This window comes from Pongo pygmaeus, chromosome Y (genome assembly GCF_028885625.2).
Source record: "Pongo pygmaeus isolate AG05252 chromosome Y, NHGRI_mPonPyg2-v2.0_pri, whole genome shotgun sequence".
In the NCBI taxonomy this organism is placed as follows: Eukaryota; Metazoa; Chordata; class Mammalia; order Primates; family Hominidae; genus Pongo; species Pongo pygmaeus.
Window position 1 is genome coordinate 34,555,051 of NC_072397.2, and position 19,804 is coordinate 34,574,854.

Genomic DNA, 19,804 nt, shown 5'->3' on the forward strand with positions numbered 1-19,804 from the left:
TTAATTTAGGAGAAAATCTGAATTATTTTAGCTACATAATTTTTAGGCCATTTCACACAAGTTGCTTCCAAAAGGAAAGTACTTTTTAAGAACAAACAAACCCATGCTAATCATTTCACAAAATAAATATTTTTAAGAGCAATATTAATACATAAACATTGGCTTCTGCATTTAAAAATTACTTCTCTTTTTCCTAGATTTATCTGCTGCCATTTGGGGGCTTCCCCCAGCCACCTCATCTAGACAAAGTCCTCAAGCATTTGCAAGTGTCATCCTAGCACTATTTGATCTTTCTAAGAAATAACCATTTGATGTTTTATTGTTTTGTAGTGGAGGACACCAATTTTTGTAGGCATATTTAATTCTTTCCAGTATATGGTTTTCTTTCCATTTTCTATATCCACTAAATGACTGAATTTTCTTTTCTCTCTTTTTTTTTTCCATGTGAAAGCACAAACACATTCTTTCCCTTTCACAAATTATGCAGCTGAGTTTCCCACATTTGGGGAAATCTCATGGGTCAGCACATCTAGAGTGCAATAGATCGGCCTTTCCGTGGGAAAGCCTCCTTCGTGATCATGATATTTTCCCTGGCAGGGAAGTATCCATTTTCTTTTTAAGACTTCCATTAGCCTTCGAAAGAAAATACAAATATAAATGTAATAGAATTTAGAATAATTTTCAGTATCTGCTTAAAACGTTAATTTCAGTCATCCATGATTATTCTCTTCTAAAAATGTTCTTAATTCTGAAACAGACCCCTACAAAATTGTAAGAAAAAACAGTATGATAAACAATGAAATGACTGCTAAATAAACCTACCATACATTTTATGCACTGATAACGCTCATTTTTGATAGTGAGTCTTAGAGCGATCTATTGTATATAACAGCCATTCTCGGTCTTCTGGAATTTTATCGTGTGCATTATGAGCTTTAAAAATAAGCAGATGAATATAGTTTATAATATGTAGTAGTAGCTAATATTTTACTGCCTAATATGTGCCATTCAGAACAAGTTTTTAAGGTAATGTATTTAATATCAGAGTTAGTTTCCTAAGCGGGTAGCATTAGTAAATCCATGTAATGAATAAAAAATAAATTACTGTTAGGACAAATACTTTGCCAATTATTACAGATTTAGCCAGTTGAGGAGACAGCTAGCAATCTGACCAAAACATCTGACTGCTTGGTGTATTACCGATTTAAAATGTTTTGTCTAAATATACTATCCATGCATTACTGCAAGAAAATTAAAAGCTGTAATGTTATATTACTTTTCATAGTTCTATTTTTTGTTCTTAGGATTATGCTCCATGGCCCAGGCTGGACTACAGTGACAAGATGATAGGTCAAAACTCAATGAGGCCTCACACTCCAGGGTTCAAGGAATACTCCTGCCTCAGCCTTCCAACTACTTGGGATTAGAGAAATGCACCACCATGTCCCACTTACCTCATTTTTACTAACTATGAGTAGCATTTTATGACTACCTTTGTAAAGAAAAAACAAAACTTGCTTGGTGTTCACTCATTTTTCAGAGACAATATTTTAGAATGTAAAGCAAGAATCTCATGATAATAAAACAGCAATATTAATTGGCAGTACAAAATTGATTTCAATTCTGATAGTAAATGAACACAACAATGAGTAAAGCAATTTTCAATGGCAACAATAAAATTTGCCTGATTTGCTAATGATCAGTCATTTTCTTTCAGAGTGGGCTAAGTTGCAACATATTTAAACTGCCAACTGTTTGGTGTTCTTAGGAGTCAATATTAAAAATCACAAAAAAAAGCCTTCTGTCTTTTTTGACATTACCATGACAGATAAATAAAATAGTTTTTTCTCTCTACCATGTATCTTACTTAATAAAATAATATTATATTCCAAGTCAGAGGACAGGTTTTTTTTCTTTTTGCCATAGGAACATTTATAATATAAATTACTTTTGAAAAAGGTAATTTTTATAATCTAATTTCAAGTAAAGAATAACATGGATAGGCTTCTTGTAACATTTAAACAGTATACATTTTATTATCTTATTCTCTTAAAAATTATATAAAGTGAAAGTTATGTCCTTTGCCACATTATTAACAGTATCAAAAGTTTTCGTGTGAAATTTGGATTAATATTATCTTTGCCTATATTGTTATCTGCTGCCTTGAACAGTGTTGGTACTCAGCAGATGCTGATATATATCTCTTGAATACTGCCTACTGAATAGACTAAATGTTCATTAGACAAAATATTTCAAGCTTATTTTAATAAAGAGAATAATAAATTTATACATGAAACCCACATTAATCCACATCGACTATTTTCCACATTAACCCAACATGTATACCTTTACTGTAATCACCTCCTTGGATGAGACAAGACTAAGATGTGATCTAGCCTTACTTTAGAGCAAATACAAGAAGTTACATAGTAAACTATATATGAGTACAAACGATTTTTAAAATGGTATAAATTAATTTCCATGATAGGAACTCAATGTCATTTATACAACATTAATTATCTCCTTGAAATCTATGATGGTGGATCAAGGAACAATTAGAAAATTTTAATTGCTAAAATGTAATATTTCAGTTGTTTAAAATTTAAAATTATCTTTTGCCTTTAATTATTGTGTTCTATAGCTTCATAATAACTTTATTTTATTTTCAGGTTTTCATTGTGCGTATTATAATGTCTATTGAGTGAAAATTGTCTGTTTGTGTGTGGGCGTGTGTGTATGGAGCTTCCAGATATATAGTATGATTGTTTCTAGAATCGTATAACAATAAAACTTTGAATCTCCTGGCAGAGTTGGAACACTAATTCTGGTGCAGTTCTTAGGTTTATTTTACTGCAGATGATGCAACTAAGAATTCTAGAAGAATGCTGAAGATCTGTGTTTAGCATAAACATAGTTCTTTAAAATAATCATTTTTCTTGAAACCAGTCTGGCCACGATTGTGAAACCCCATCTCTTCTAAAAATACAAAAATTAGCCAGGCATGGTGGCGGTCACTTGTAATTCCAGCTACTCAGGAGGCTGATGCAGAGAATTGCTTGAACCCAGGAGATGAAGGTTTCAGTGAGCCGTGATTCCGCTCCTGCACTCCTGTCTGGGTGAGAGCGAGAATTCCTCTTACACACAATGCACACACACACACACAAATAATAATAATAATAAAGAAAAAAGAAAAAAACTCTTCTTCTTACATACTGATTAAACTAACTACTTAGAGGCTACGGACTGCTTTTGGATAACTTAATATTGTCTGCCATGATAACATTAAATTTTAAAAAAAGTTTCCATTCTAGGACGATACTTTCTATGACTGTTTTTCATTGTTACTTCTGTAGTAACACATAAATGTTTTTAGATGATTCCAAATTCTGGAAATATGTATCCAAATCCCCATTATGATTTTTTATTTGGTGTCCTGTATGCTTCTAAAAGGCAATCTGCTCAAACAGGTTCAATTTTTTCTATCAGCAAATGACATCACTATTCTCAGCTTATCAAATCACACCCAGGACATAGGTGTTAACATCTCTTTCCTACCCCGCTTTCTCTGATATCCAGTTGCCAACACCTGCCTATTCTAACTTATTAAGAGCTCATAAATCTATCCACACATATGTTCTATATTACCAACTTTTCTAATATACAGTGCCCACAATTGTTTCCTACAGATAATTTTGAATAATTCCTTACTGTGGTCTATTGTGAAATTTTCCATGCTATAGCCAGTGAGATGTTACTAATATATGCCCTTTGTTATCCTCTGATGGTTTATCAATTCACACTGAGTATCTCCCAAAATTGCTAAAAAGCCAAGTTATGTCAATACTTAGTCTGCACCCACTGTCTACTTAAAAAAAATCAACTTAGAAAAGCAACTCTTTTCAACTGCAAGATGCTTTCTACTCGCCAAATCTAAGTCACATATGCCCTATAATAGGCAGAAGATCACCTTTTGTTGTATTTTTTTTGTTGTTTATTACGATGCTTTGTATCCCAACTGGGCTGTTTATTCAGTACTGTATTTTCAAAATAATAATTAAGACAGATTGAAATATTTTATCTGAAATTCAAAAAGCTCAATTAAGCAAGACTTTTTAACTGAATTTCTGATGCAATAACGACTTAATTGAGAGACTCTATTTCAGTCTGCATTCATGTACCCTTCACCCATAAAGGGAATATCCATTTCTCTTATAGAAACATTAATATGTTTGATTTTTGAGTACTTTTGGGGGCCTTACAGGGAATGGTACACAAAGTGATGCAAATGTGTTGACTCAGTTTTCTCAAATGCAAGAATTCATAAAACCTAAAACACACAGCCTAAATTTCTTAAGATGTATAAATATATACTGAACCTTAGCAATTAAAATTAAACTTAGGTTATATCATAAACCAACCATGTGTTGTGTATGAGCAACTAAAATCTCAAGTTAAATTGTGCAAAACAAATTTTTTGTGAATTCTTAGGTTTGATACTTTTATATTTAAAATAAATATGGTATTTATGTTTGTATAATATATGCTCCTACTCTACTGAAATTATCCCACCATCTAAGATGTAGTCAGGCTAGGCTGAGAAAAAGAAAGTACAGAGGTGGTCAGAGCAGGAAGAGTAAATGGTAAAATTTGTTTTTTCCTGAAGGCATATATTAATAATACAAATAACATTTTCATTACAGAAATGTGTGACCATATAACTTAATTTTAGATAGTAAAATATTTGTAATTTTAACAAGTTACTTAAAATGATCTGCTAATTGTCTGTGTCAATCATTCATATAAATATGACCTCTAGCTCATCTTGCTGTTGAATGTCAGAGATAAGGCAGATGCATTCTAACCAACTCACACATATACACAAAATCAACATGGACATGGAGAAGATAATTAGTGTTTGTAGCAGTGTATTACTTACTAATAAAATTCAACAAGTGTATATGGCAGTGTCGTCTGTTGATGGGAGATGGGAAAAATCCACTCATGGAGGAGGAATATATTTTCTCATTAATGGCACCTTACATTTATAAACTGTAATGGTTTTCTAAAAATGTTTCTTTGATTTACATATATAAATTAGAGAGCTAATAAATGAGATGACCAAGACTTTAATTATAATTAAAATAAGAAAATTGACTACTATAGAATTTATACTTGGATTACTTTCCTGGAAAAATCAGATAATACTATTTATATGTACATGAGTTTTATGCAATTAGCATTGTATTCTTGGTGAAACAATAATGTTAGATATGAAAAATTAGAATTTACCATATTTGCAATGCATTATTATTTAATTTACTACTTTATTCTTTTCAAAATGACTTAGCCTTGTTTATTTTCATTCTACATGTCATTAGAATTATTCTCAGTAGCAATTACTCCATCATTTATATGCCATTCATGAGCTTCTACCACCATATATCATGTTTCACCACCCCAGGAGGAGGGAGGGCCAACAGTGGCACAAGAGTTGCTTCATACAGTCTGTCCCATGTCCTGCTAAATTCAAGCTCTCCATGAATAAAAAGCCTTTCCATAGCCAGAGTTCAGCTTTAAGAAAAAGGCTAACTACTGAACTTGGAGAAAAGACAAATCTGCATTTGATAATGGATTTAAAAATATAATGTGTGTTTAGAGGATACAAAGTTACAATTCCACAAATGGGATAGTTAATATTTGTGTTAATTTCTTCACCCTTGAGGAAAGCCTGCTAGTTGAAGTTAAAACATTCCTTTTTCACACAAGACAGAAGCTAACTTTATCACTCTCAGAGGAAATTCTAAGAAGGATTGTACCTTGTCAGAGGGTAAATCAAGACATCCTTATTAGGCCATGTATTTACTTAGTGTCTCCTCAATTACTGAACATTGTTTAGTGATTTGCTTTCGAGGATTTTTGTGTTTGTTTCAAAAAAATCCTTGCTGCAATGATCAGACTTGATAAAGCAAATTATTGCCTCTTGTGGATGTTCACATTCTGTGCATCGGTAACTATCTGATTCTATGGAAGATAACTGAAGCTTGGACTGAATGTAGATGAGACCTGCCACTGCAGAGTGATGGAAGTATCAAAGGACATGCTGAGTGAGGGGAGGTGGCTGTCATATAGGGAGTGGAGTTTTGAAAACTTACATCAAAACATTTCTCTTCCTGGCCCCACCCAATATTGTCATCTGGAAATATTTGATAAAAAATACAATAGAAAATAGTAGGAGAACAAAGCAGGTGGTGAGTGTGGCAACAGGAGTAGTCAGAAGCAGCTGCAGAACTGTCCTGGACAGAAGAACCTAGATGATGCTCCACAGTTTGAAGGAAATATAGTTCCCTGTGGTACAGATGTTGCTCCATACAATCTGTCATATATCCAGCTAGATGCAAGCTAAGAATGGAAAGCTTTTCCATAGAGAGAGTTCAGTTTATGGAAAAAGGATAATTACAGAACTTGAAGAATAGACAAATGTGCATTTAATAACATAAGTAATAATTACAGTGTTCTGAGTAGAGAATACAAAATAACAATTGCATTCCAATTAAATAAATATTTTTGTTAACTTTCATCTTTGGGGAAAGTTTCCTAGTTGAAGATAAAACATTCCCACTGTTTCTTATCTTAGAACAAAATTATTTAGGTTTCTGTATAAACCTAAGTTTTCACTTTTATATGAAGACACCACCATGTAACTTTTATTGCAATAAACCTGTCATACCAAGTAGTAAATTGATAAGTAGAGAAATGCCCCAGTGTGGTACCCAGTGAAAGGTGGTGTCTGGACAGTCAGTGCTTTCTAGAACTCTGGACCAACAACCAGGAAGTGTTGAAGTGACTGAAAAGTTAAAGATCACAAGTACAGCATGGGGAAAACAGAGATCAACAGTATCTCTGTCCATGCCAAAGGAAGCATCCTAGGAAATTTTGGCTATGATAAGAGAATGAAACTCCGTATGCACATTTCTTCTGGATCACTTTTGGAGCACTAAGAAGAAAACAAACTTAGTCCTAATGTACATGTGCTAAGGGGAGCCTGATTTTAAGACTGACTTCATTCTTTCCTCATGTTAAAGAGACTTCAAGGGACATTGCCTACTAGATCCAAGATTTGCCAACTTATTTTTCCTCATAATAATCTCCTATCTATCAGCTGATATTTCTACCCATGTGCACCAGTGCTCTTCTTCACAGCTTCACACCTGTAATACTGTTCTCTGCAGCCAACATATGAGGTCCCATTTAATGCTCCACTTTCCTTCCAGCTCCTTCAAAGAATTGGCCATGCATGAAATTTGGCACTTAACTTTACTAATATGCACCCAGGATGTGGATTACTAGTTCCTACCTCACCTTCATTAGCCTGGAGGAAAGGTTATTTTCAGAGTGCCACTGTCGTTCAGCTCGGCCATGTCTTCCTGCTGTCACTCACCCTGCTGCTCTTGGTTGGATTTCATCATAATCCTCAGGATTGTATGCTCATTGAGGGCAAGAACAACTATATTAAAAAATACATGCTTGCTGAAATTACTCCCAGATTTCTAGATGAGTTTTACCTTTTTCTGCACCCATAGCTCTGGGATTTAGTTTGTTTTAATATGAGTGCTACCTAACAGGTTAAGACATCATATTAGTTTGGACACTACCGATAGGGGAAATAGAACAAAAACAGCTGTGATTCACAGCACTTTAAAAATGAATATTAAACTACCACAATCTTGAACAAATATCTTTATTGGAAAAATCAAATAAGTGGGTTTAAAATGATGGTAGCTATTTCACACAAGGACACAAGACGAAAGCTTAGAATTACTTGCTTAAAGTTAATTCAGAATGGAACAAAATTATTCAAGTGCTTAGCATTAGAACAGGTTGTATAACCTGGTTTTCAATGGACATTACCTATTTTACAGTAAGATCTTGTTATAGGAACAAAGGGATGATTCCCAGCCTCGTGTGGTGTATCATCTCTGCCTCCCAAAATACTGAGATTAGAGGCATGAGCCACCATGCCCAGGGTAATTCCAAGCTTTTTATAAAAGTTCTGTGACTTCCTCCACCTTGCCTTCACCCACAAAACAAGCATTACTAAGAATTCCAATATATAATACAAATAAAGCACTGCCATGACCAAAGTACTACATTGATATGAGTGTGAATCCATGGTCTGTTCAATTTTTTATTGCTTTAACAGAGACCACTGATGCATCTAAAAGGATGAGTACAAATGTTAATGTAATCCTGGATTTTCTCTGACAACTCTCCTTAAAACTGACTTACTTTTTTTTCCAAGTATATGTATCAATGGTTTACTCTCTGAGGGAAAGGAAATAATCAGCAGGACCACTATTCCTAGCCACTGGCAGAAGCATATATGCAACACTTAACACCACACATGTGTTTCAATGGCTTCTTGACTACTCCTGTGTACACTGCCTATACATTTTTATAATATCTCTAAATGTATAAAAGAATTAATGTGAATGTATATGCTATCACATATCATTTCCAACTGCAGAGTATGTTAGTTTTAAATGTATCTACCATATCTTGACTCTGACATTTATTTTTGGATTGTTACATTATAATCAAGTACCTGGGACAGTCACTGTGGCTCATGCCTGTAATCTGAGGGTTTTGGAAAATAGAGGCAGGTAAATCACTTAAGGTCAGGAGTTTGAGACCATTCCAGCTAACATGAAAACAGTGAAACCCCATCTCTACTAAAATGAGAAAAACACATCACACGTGGTGTTGGGGCCTGTAGTCCCAGGTACTCCATGGACTGAGGAGAAGAGTCACTTGAATGCTGGAGGAAAATGTTGCAGTGAGCCAGGATCATGCCACTGAACTCCAGTCTGGACAACAGAGCAAGACTTCATAACAACAACAATAAAATCACAAATAAAAACCAAACCAAATAAACAACTGGCAACATTCTTCTTGAATGACTGTTTGATCGCAGAAAGCTCAATTCCTGCCAGGTTATGATCTCTATTAGTAGCACAGCAACTTATTTGAAAGTAGATGGAAAGTAGATGGAAACGTTTTAGATTACATTTTTATTTCCTTTTCTATTATATAGGCTGCCTCCTTGCATGATGAGAAAAGGCGGTCTGAAAGGTAAGCTGTGTAGCCTAAGGGAGTTACTTCAAAAGGCCTGTTTCCTGAGAAAGATCAAATCTTTTTTTCTATCATCACATTTTTAAAATTATAGAACATGCCTTAATTTCATATGTAAATTATAAACATCAGTAAAGAAGTGATTTATTCCATCTTCTTGCCTTATGCCATGAAGAATAATAATTCTCATATGTGACATAATTAAGGCAATGGTTTTCTTAGAAATAATAATTTAAAAAAGCAACCAGTTCATTGCTACAATATTCCTCAAATTAGTCAAAGGCCATGTATTTGTGATGGAAGATTTGAATACATTAACCGTGTTTAAAATTAGCTTACTTTTACCAGAAAGAGAACACAAGCATTGTAAGTGAAAAAATAACTACAAAATAAAGTAGCATCACCCTTGATATTATTCAGATAAACTTTTTCATCGATGTGAGACTTCGTTTTAAAATTAGCTGTTCAACAAAATATTTTCTCCCTTAACAAAACAAAAGTAGTCCCATGAATGGAAACTTTTAGATTCATACAAATTTTGAAGTGTACAATCTCAGAGCCTGGCATCTGTCTTCCATCATCTTCTAGTTTGTGAACCCAAACATTAGTTAATTAACTTTACTGAAAAGGTAAAGTTATGTCCTGAAGTAGTGAATGCTGACACAAACCACTTGCTTGAATTGCACCTACTTTTCAAGAACATGTTGATCAAAAGTCACATGTTCTCAACTATGAGGTCAAGAGCAGCATAAGCTATGAACTGGTGCAGATGATGATACTCATAAATGACTGTGTGAGCAACAACAGATTAACTTACCCATGAGGAATAAAGAAAGTAAACACTTAGTTCTGTAAATTCTATGGATGGTTTTCTTGTGCAGAAAAAGGAAGGTTTGACTTTGCTTTTTTTGTTATTTTCAAGAGACATACAAGAGGCCTGTTTTCTCATTATATCTAATTCTTTCTTTCAAAATATAGTTTTAAAATGACACCTCAGTTATTGGTTGAAGTGTATTCTCTCCAAAATTCCTTTGTTGACATCCCAAGTGAACAGTACCACAGAATGTGTCTTCATTTGGAAGGAGAGGTTACATGTAGACATGGTTAATTCAAATGATCTCATTTTACAATAGGGTGGGCCACTAACAAAACCACACGAGTATTTAGAAAAAACGATCTTTTGGAGACACACACAGGGAGAAAAATGACACAGGAAGACTGGAGTTACACTCCTGCAAGCCAGGGAACTTCCAGAAGCTGGGAGATTAACCAAAAAGTTCTTACCTTAACACCTGCATAGGAAGCATGGCACCACTGACACCTTGATTGTAGACAGTGGCTCTCAGAAATGAGGCAATACATTTCTGCTGTCCAAAGCCACTAAATTTTTGGTACTTTGTTACAACAGCCACAGGAAACAGAGACAGCCTCCTTGTTGAAGAAGCTGTTCCCAATCCTGGGCTGGAGGAGGGTGGCCCATTGTCCCAAAATGTTTCTGACATCTAAAGCATTCTTTACTTCACTCATGTTGTCATGACAAACCTAAGTGAATCTTTAGATAAATGGATGTTTTTGTGTCTAGTCAAGCAGTAGATTCTTTTACAATGATGATCAATCCTGAAAGCTTAGGAGCAAATTGTGAAAGTACCTTAAGAAGGTGAATGGTAGCAGGAGAAAGAATTAAAATCAATGTATGCAACAAATTATTTTTATGTGTGCTCCTTTGTCCACCACGTGACCAGTGGAGTGCACAGAAACTATATACAAGTAGCTGCATCCCGGAAGCAATACTGCTACAAGTACTCAAAACAATTTTTAATGAGTATTGTTCTCATAATATGAGAAAATAATGTCACAACAACACCTGCCACATAATCCTTTCTATCACATTTTGGTGACAAGTCCTGAATAGTTGAAAAGTATCACACAATTAAACATTATATATTACAAGCAACCTACAATATGAATTCCTCAAAAGTCATTAAAGCTGACTTGTGTGCATGAGGGAAACAGTGCAAATGTTCCAGAAATGTATTAGAAACATAAATTGGAAAGGACTGGGCTCTTCTCATGACAAAAATGTATAGGCCTGTTTGCTCTGAATGACATGTTCTCGAGCCAAGCCTGGTTTCTGGAAACATTCTTGACAAGAAAGTCAGGTGGCATCATCTCTAGTGTTGCTTTTGAGCTTCCTGTGCATGGCCAAGGTGATCACTGGGGAGGAAAGCATGCATGTATGACCCAGCCAGGAAGTGCCACTAGGTGTCACTGAGGGTCTTTTTGAACCCCGTAGGTCCTCATCAAAAACTTGATTCATGGAAACGGTCTGAATTTTAATGGATGAAACCCAGTAGGACCTGATGAAAATTGTGATTCATGAAAACTGCCTGAACACTCATGGATGACATTTCAAGGCCCCAACTTGCTACAGGTGAACAAGGCTTTTAAGTGCTCAAGCAGCAACAATTCAGGATGGATGACATAGTGAACTGAATATCATAGGAAAGTCAGAGGTCATGCTAGTCTGTGCTGAATTAAAGCATAAATGAACAACTCCCAGGATATTCACTGGCTTGCTTCTATCAGTTTCTGGAACTCCAGAGGAAGCCTCATTTATTTGTGTTGGATTTCATCTACCTCCTCTGTTCCAATCTTCCAGTTCTAAAATCACATTACACTATATTGTTACAATATAACAAAAATGCTTATTAAACATAATCTTCCACATACACTTTGGATTCTGCCATCCCAGCTGGCAAAAACTCCATTTCAAAAACTGGATTATCATGGTGGCCAACAATCACAAAGTAGAAGCTCCTAGACATGGTCTTAAATGTTTGCCTACTGATGAACTAAAAAATAGTGCACATTTTTAGCAGTCAATATTGAAATTCAAAGATGACTAATGAGAAGTGTAAAATTCTTCTTTCATTTTGCTTTCTAATTTAAACTTGGAAGATGCCAGTAAGCTTGTCACCATTTCCCGTGTACTAGTGAAGATGAATGACTTCTGGAATAAACAAATGATATAACTGTGATATTTCTTGTAGAATCCTATGTATTTCTATAAGAAAACCTCTAACATAAAATCACAGACAACGTTCTCATGATCTGCAAGTATGGCACATTCAGCCCACGGGACCCTGAATGTCTGGTGGAGTAAGCTAGGCTTCACTTGGACTGGAGCAGTGAGTGCCAGCACTGACACTTAGAAGATTTAACAGAAGTAGACAGTAAGTTAAGGACCATAGAGAGTGATGAGAAGACCAAGGAATTAATTAGCTTCCCTTAGAAATGTCCATCAGGTATCCATTGGGGGAAGCTAAAACCAAGTCTCCCTCACGTCACTTAGAAAAGAGAAGAAATGTAGCACTTTGTGCTCTATTTTTCTTCTTTCTACCTGAACTATGTGTGCTATAATATATGTCCTTGCAAATAAAAGAGACTATGATATGCCTCTTGACACACCAATTTATAAGAAAGCTTTTGTATGGTATAAGAGATGAAAGAAACATTCCATAAAGGAAGACATTTTGAGGTACTGAGAGACCTTACAATGGAGTTTCACAGATTGGGGTGAGTGTAATGGCTCAGGCCTATAATGGCAGCATGTTGGAGGGCTGAGGCAGGCAGCCTGCTTCACCCTAGCAGTTTGAGACCAGCCAAGGCAACAGCATGGAAGAAGAAATACTTCTCTACAAAAAATACATCTCTACAGAAATACTAAAACTTTCTGAACATGTTGGTGTCTGCCTGTAGTCCCAGCTACTTTGGAGGCTTACAGGAGAGAATTACCTGACATGGCAGTAAGCTGAAATATTCTGACTCGAAAACAAAACAAAAAAAAACAAACATACAAAAAACTTCAACAGATTAACAAAAGAAATGAACATATGAGAAACTGGGGAAAAAACATAAGCAATTCCACGGCTTCTGGCACAGATAATTAAAATACAGATGAATGACTGATGACTGGGAACACGGATGTATATACACAATGGTAACCCCACTGTGTGTGTTTTTAACACAAGGGATTTGAAATCAAACGAAGTTGGGTTCTGCCTACCTCTGCTACTTACTTGCAATGTGAACAGAGGGAGTCTTTAATCTACTGTTGGTCTTTTCCTTTATGTAGTAATTTTGTATCACTTCACAGCAAAGTACCCAGCACAATGTCTGACTCACAGGATGTGCTCAATTAATATTATCTAGAATAACATGGAAAGGCCAAATGCACACTGAGATGTGGGGGACTATTGCCTTGTCCACTTTCTCACTACCATCTAAGCTGCTTTCACCCTTCAATGGCACAGTTAAGTATCTGCAATCAGGGTTACCCACAGAGCCAACAATATTCACTATCTGGCCTTCCAAAGAAAACCTCAGCTCCTGCTTTAGAAAAGAGATGAAAAACAGATGAGATAGAAAAATCGGGTAACAAAGGAATGATACAAAAGCCATGAAAAACTACAGGAACTGGCAATAATTCTCCAGAGAATGTGATGGGAGAAAGGATGGGCAGTAGAAAATTGCATAAAGTAAACAATGATATCATGAATTATTGCTGGGCTGAATTTTAGAGCCAAAAGAAGTGGTTGTTACTTCCTTCAGTGCAAACATTGAAGCAGCAACATCACCAAAAAAGGTGGGCAAATGTATGTGTGATTGTGTGTGTGTGGTTTAGTGTGGGTGTGTCAGTGTGTGTGTAAGGGAGATAACATGCATCCCCACACTAATCCCTATATGAAAAGCCACAAATATGTGAGCAGCATGGTGCTAACTCAGCAGGAGGACAGACAGAAGGGAACTCAAAGAAAAATTGCATGAGGTTGCTGTTACCAACTACACAGAAGGGCAGAAGATAAGACAGAGCTTACTTTATATACATTCCATACTTATTGTGAGTTGCTAATTTTGTTTTCCTTTTGTAAACAGCTGAAGAAGCAAGAAGGCTGTAATTTTTCATTCAATTTTGACAAAGGAAACTGACAGCTGAAGTGGAAGAATTGGAAACCCTGGGAGAAAATGGCCCCGTTGCCACAGGAAGGGAATGCAATAGCTGCAATCACTTAGCAAACACTTGAGGTTATTGGGTAAAGGTGAGACATCCATTTCTATTCTGCACTGTCCAATCTGTGGAACTTCCTCCAAGGATGCAAATGTCGTACCTCTGTGCTGTCCAATATGAAAGCCAGTGAGTATTAGAATTGTGGCTACTGTAATTATAGAACGATTTTTAATTAAACAAGAATACCCTCATGTGGATGCTGGCTATGCAATAGACAGCACAGGTCTAGATCAAAGATTTCCAGCCAGTGGCATGATCTTGGTTCACTGCAAACTCCACCTCCCAGGTTCAGGAGATTCTCCTGCCTCAGCCTCCTGATTAGCTGGGATTAAGGGCATGCACCATTATGCCAGGGTAAATTTTGTAATTTTAGTAGAGATAGGGTTTTGCCATATTGCCCAAGCTGGTCTTGAAATCCTGACCTCAAGTGATCGGCAGACCCCAGCAGAGCTGAGATTAGAGTCAAGAGATTGTAAAGTGCTGAGATTAGAGTCCCCAAAGTGCTGAGATTAGAATCCTGAGCCACCATGCCCAACCTAATTTCAACTTTTTTATATAAAATTTGTGTGACATCCTCCTACTTCCCTTCACCAACAAAACATGTATTACTTAGTATTCCAATATATAATACAAATAAAGCAACTTCCATGACAGACATACCTGCATTGGCATGAATGTGTAATCATGGCCTGCTTGATTTTTCCATTGCTTTAAATAGGGGCTTTTGAAGAATCTCCAAGGAACACTTGTGCCAGAGGCCCTGATGAGGTAGCTACACAGAATTAGATAACAGATTAAATTGGGAAAATGAGGACAAGAGGAGAATCTGGGATAGTTTCCAAATGTCCAGCAGTGGGGACAAAACAGAATATGAGCTCTTCTTAGATGCCCTCATCCAAATCTCTAAACCTTGTGAGCATGTGAGGGCTCATGGCAAAGAGAAATTAAGGTTGTTCAGCAGCTGACCTCAAGATAGGAAGATTGCCTAGGATGATACAGCTTGATCAATGCCATTACAACGGCCTTAAATGAAGAAGTTGGAAGCAAAAGAGAAAAGTCAGGGGGAACTGACAGAAGAACGGTAAAAGCAATGTGATGTTGATGGCTTAGAAAATGGAGGAAGGGGTTCTAGCTAAGGAATGCAAGAGGCCCCTAGAAGCTAGAAAGTACAAGGAAACAAATTATCCTCCAGAGCCTCCAAGAGGAGCACAGTTTGGTGCACACTTCAATCTTAGCCAAACAAGACCTGTATTGGACTCCTATGCTACAGAAGTGTAAGATGATACACTTGTCTTGTATTAAGCCACTAAATTTGTAATAATTTGTTACAGTGCCTATTGTCCCACCTCTGATAGTTTTTTTTTATTATTATAATACTTTAAGGTTTAGGGTACATATGCACAATGTGCAGGTTTGTTACGTATGTATACATGAGCCATGTTGGTGTGCTGCACCCATTATCTCGTCATTTAGCATTAGGTATATCACCTAATGCTTTCCCTCCCTCCTCCCCCCAACCCACAACAGTCCCCAGTGTTTGATGCTTCCCTCACTGTGTCCATGTGTTCTCACTGTTCAATTCCCACATATGAGTGAAAACATGCGGTGTTTGGTTTTTTGTCCTTGAGATAGTATGCTGAGAATGAGGGTTTCCAGTTACATCCATGTCCCTACAAAGAATATCAACTCATCCTTTTTTATGGCTGCATAGTATTCCATGGTGTATATGTGCCACATTTTCTTAATCCAGTCTATCATTGTTGGACATTTAGATTGGTTCCAAGTCTTTGCTATTGTGAGTAGTGCCACTATAAACAAACGTGTGCATGTGTCTTTATAGCAGCATGATTTATAATCCTTTGGGTATATACTCAGTAATGGGATGACTGGGTCAAATGGTATTTCTAGTTCTAGATCCCTGAGAGATCGGCACACTGACTTCCACAATGGTTCAACTAGTTTATGGTCCCACCTACAGTGTAAAAGTGTTCCTATTTCTCCACATCCTATCCAGCACCTGTTGTTTCCTGACTTTTCAATGATTGCCATTCTAACTGGTGTGAGATGGTATCTCATTGTGGTTTTGATTTGCCCTTCTCTGATGGCCAGTGATGGTGAGCCTTTTTTCATGAATGTTTTGTCTGCATAAATGTCTTCTTTTGAGAAGTGTCTGTTCATATCCTCCACCCACTTTTTGATGGAGTTTGTTTGTTTTTTTTCTTGTAAATTTGTTGGAGTTCATTTTAGAGTCTGCATATTAGCCTTGTGTCTGATGAGTAGGTTGCAAATATTGTTTCCCAGCCTTAGGTTGTCTGCTCACTCTGATGGTAGTTTCTTTTACTGTGCAGAAGCTTATAGTTTAATAAAATCCCATTTGTCAACTTTGGCTTTTACTGCCATTGCTTTTGGTGTTTTAGACATGAAGTTCTTACTCATGGCTAGGTCCTGAATGGTATTGCCTAGGTTTTCTTCTAGGGATTTTTTGGTTTTAGGTCTAACAATTAAGTCTTTAATCCATCTTAAATTAATTTTTGTATAAGGTTTAAGGAAGTGATCCAGTTTCAGCTTTCTCCATATGGCTAGCCAGTTTTCCCAGCACCATTTATTAAATAGGGAATACTTTCCCCATTGCTTGTTTTTCTCAGGTTTGTCAAAGATCAGATAGTTGTAGATATGCGGCATTATTTCTGAGGGCTCTGTTCTGTTCCATTGATCTATATCTCTGTTTAGGTACCAGTACCATGCTACTGTGGTTCCTGTAGCCTTGTAGTATAGTTTGAAGTCAGGTAGCATGATGCCTCCAGCTTTGTTCTTTTGGCTTAGGATTGACTTGGTGTTGTGGGCTCTATTTTGGTTACATATGAACTTTAAAGTAGTTTTTCCAAATTCTGTGAAGAAAGTTCTTTTGTAGCTTGATCGGGATGGCATTGAATCTATAAATTACCTTGGGCATTATGGCCATGTTCATGATATTGATTCTTCCTACCCATGAACATGGAATGTTCTTCCATTTGTTTGTACCCTCTTTCATTTCATTGAGCAGTGGTTTGTAGTTCTCCTTGAAGAGGTCCTTCATGTCCCTTGTAATTTGGATTCCTAGGTATTTTATTCTCTTTGAAGCAATTGTGAATGGGAGTTCACTCATGATTTGGCTGTCTGTCTGTTATTGTGTATAAGAATGTTTGTGATTTTTGTACATTGATTTTGTATCCTGAGACATTGCTGAAGTTGCTTATCAGCTTGAGGAGATTTTGGGCTGAGACAATTGGGTTTTCTAGATATACCATCATGCCATCTGCAAGCAAGGACAATTTGACTTCCTCTTTTCCTAATTGAATACCATTTATTTCCTTCTCCTGCCTAACTTCCCTGGCCAGAACTTCCAACACTATGTTGAATGGGAGTGGTGAGAGAGGGCATCCCTGTCCTGTGCCAGTTTTCAAAGGGAATGCATCCAGTTTTTGCCTATTCAGTATTATATTGGCTGTGGGTTTGTCATAGATAGCTCTTATTATTTTGAGATACGTCCCATCTATACCTAATTTATTGAGAGTTTTTAGCATGAAGTGTTGTTGAATTTTGTCAAAGGCCTTTTCAACATCTATTGAGATAATCATGTGGTTTTTGTCTTTGGTTCTGTTTATATGCTGGATTACATTTATTGATTTGTGTATATTGAACCAGCCTTACATCCCAGGGATGAAGCCCACTTGATCATGATGGATAAGTTTTTTGATGTGCTGCTGGATTCGGTTTGCCAGTATTTTATTGAGGATTTTTGCGTCAATGTTCATCAAGGATATTGGTCTAAAATTCTGTTTATTGGTTGTGTCTCTGTGCCAGGCTTTGGTAGCAGGATGATGTTGGCCTCATAAAATGAGTTAGGGAGAATTCTCTCTTTTTCTATTGATTAGAATAGTTTCAGAAGGAATGGTACCAGCTCCGCTTTGTACCTCTGGTAGAACTTGGCTGTGAATCCATCTGTTCCTTTACTTTTTTTAGTTGGTAAGCTATTGATTATTGCCACAGTTTCAGAGCCTGTTATTTGTCTATTCAGAGATTCAACTTTCTCCTGATTTAGTGTTTGGAGGACATATGTGTCTAGGAATTTAACCATTTCTTCTAGATTTTCAAGTTTATTTGCGTAGAGCTCTTTATTGTATTCTCTGCTGATAGTTTGTATTTATGTGGGATCGATGGTGATATCTCCTTCATCATTTTTTATTGTACCTATTTCATTCTTCTCTCTTTTCTACTTTAATAGTCTTGCAGTCTATGAATTTCATTGATCTTTTCAAAAAACAAGCTGCTGGATTTATTAATTTTTTGAAGGTATTTTGTGTCTCTATGTCCTTCACTTATGCTCTGATCTCAGTTATTTCTTGTCTTCTGCTAGCTTTTGAATGTGTTTACTCCTGGTTTTCTAGTTTTTATAATTGTCATGTTAGGGTGTCAATTTTGATCTTTCCTGCTTTCTCTTGTGGGCATTTAATGCTATAATTTTCCCTCTACACTCTACTTTGAATCTGTGCCAGAGATTCTGGTATGTTGTAGTTTTGTTCTCTTTGGCTTCAAAGAACATCTTTATTTCTGCCTTCATTTCATTATTTACCCAGTGCTCATTCAGGAGCACGTTGTTCAGTTTCCATGCAGTTGAGTGGTTTTGAGTGAGTTTCTTAATCCTGAGTTTTAGTTTGATTGCAGTGTGGTCTGTGAGACAGTTTGTTATAATTTCTGTTCTTTTACATTTGTTGAGGAGTGCTTTATTTCCAAATATGTGGTCAATTTTGCAGTAGATGTGGTGTGCTACTGAAAAGAATGTATATTCTGTCGATTTGGGGTGGAGAGTTTGGTAGCTGTCTATTAGGTCAGCTTGGTGCATAGTTGAGTTCAATTCTTGTGTATCCTTGTTAATTTTCTGTCTCATTCATCTGTCTAATGTTGACAGTGGGGTGTTAAAATCTCCCATTATTATTGTGTGGGAGTCTAAGTGTCCTTTTAGGTCACTAAGGACTTGCTTTATGAGTATGGGTGTTCCTGTATTGGGTGCATATATATCTAGTATAGTTAGCTTTTCTTTTTGAATTGATCCCTTTACCATTATGTAATGGCCTCTTCTGTCTCTTTTGATCTTTGTTGGTTTAAAGCCTGTTTTATCAGAGACTAGGATTGCAACCCCTGCCTTTTTTTGAGTTCCATTTCCTTGGTAGATCTTCCTCCATCCCTTTATTTTGAGCCTATGTGTGTCTCTGCACATGAGATGGGTTTCCTGAATACAGCACACTGATGGGTCTTGACTCTTTATCCATTTTGCCAGTCTGCATCTTTTAATTGGAACATTTAGCCCATTTACATTTGAAGCTAATATTGTTACCTGTGAATTTGATCCTGTCATTATGATGTTAGCTGGTTATTTTGCTTGTTAGTTGATGCAGTTTCTTCCTAGCCTTGAAGGTCTTTACAATTTGGCATGTTTTTGCAGTGGCTGGTACTGGTTGTTCCTTTCCAAGTTTAGTGCTTCCTTCAGGAGCTCTTTTAGGGCAGGCCTAGTGGTGACAAAATCTCTGAGAATTTGCTTGTCTGTAAAGTATTTTATTTCTCCTTCAC

General features: G+C 36.4%; 1 non-coding gene across 1 annotated transcript; it reads right to left on the reverse strand.

The window, feature by feature from the left end:
• Nucleotides 1–445: 445 nt before the first annotated feature.
• LOC129026003 (U1 spliceosomal RNA) lies at nucleotides 446–605 on the reverse strand. The gene has a single exon (XR_008497388.1). It is a non-coding gene; the product is annotated as a U1 spliceosomal RNA (small nuclear RNA).
• Between the last annotated feature and the right edge of the window lie 19,199 nt (nucleotides 606–19,804).